Genomic DNA, 1,154 nt, shown 5'->3' on the forward strand with positions numbered 1-1,154 from the left:
ACCATTCAACATTTGGATTTCACAGACATCTACAGAACATTTTATCCTAACAGAACTGAATACACATTTTCTCATTGGCCCATGGAACATACTCCAAAATCAACCACATTTTAGGTAACAGGTCTAACCTCAGTGAATTTAAAAGGATATAAATTATTCCTTGCATCTTCTCAGACCATGATGGAACAAAATTTGAACTCAGTAACAACAGGAATCTGCAGACTCATACAAAAACATGGAAGCTACTAAATAACCTATGCTGAATGATAGTTGGGTCAGAGACGAGATCAAGAAGGAAATTACTAAATTTTTAGAACATAATGATAATGAAGATATAAGTTATCAGAACCTCTGGGATACCTCAAAGGCAGTCCTAAGGGGGAAATGTATAGCACTACAAGCCTTCCTCAAGAAAATGGAAAGAGAGGAAGTTAACAACTTAATGGGACATCTCAAGCAACTGGAAAAGGAAGAACACTCCAATCTCAAACCTAGCAGAAGAAAAGAAATAACCAAAATTAGAGGAGAATTAAATGAAATTGAAAACAAAAGGATTATAAAACAGATCAATAAATCGAAAAGTTGGTTTTTTGAAAAGGTCAATAAGACATACAAACCTTTGGCTAACCTAACCAAGAACAAAAGAGTCAAATCTCTAATTTCATCAATCAGAAATGGTAAAGATGAAACAACAATAGAATCCTCAGAAACTCAAAAACTCCTTAATGAATATCACAAGAAACTTTATTCTCAGAAATATGAAAATCTGAAGGAAATTGACCAATACTTGGAAGCATACCACCTTCCAAGACTTAGCCAGAAGGAAGTGCAAATGTTGAACAAGCTGATATCAAGTTCTGAAATAGCATCAGCTATACAAAATCTCCCTAAAAGAAAAGCCCAGGACCAGATGGCTTCACATCAGAATTCTACCAAACCTTTATAGAGGAACTAGTACCTATACTATTTAACCTTTTCCAAAATACAGAAAAAGGTGGGATACTACCCAACACATTCTATGAAGCAAACATCACCTTGATACCCAAACCAGGAAAATACCCAACAAGAAAAGAAAATTATAGACCAATCACTAATGAATATTGATGTAAAAATATTCAACAAGATCCTAACAAACAGAATCCAGCAACACATCA

Source organism: Otolemur garnettii, unplaced genomic scaffold (assembly GCF_000181295.1).
Source record: "Otolemur garnettii isolate 467f Iridium unplaced genomic scaffold, OtoGar3 scaffold00008, whole genome shotgun sequence".
NCBI lineage: Eukaryota > Metazoa > Chordata > Mammalia > Primates > Galagidae > Otolemur > Otolemur garnettii.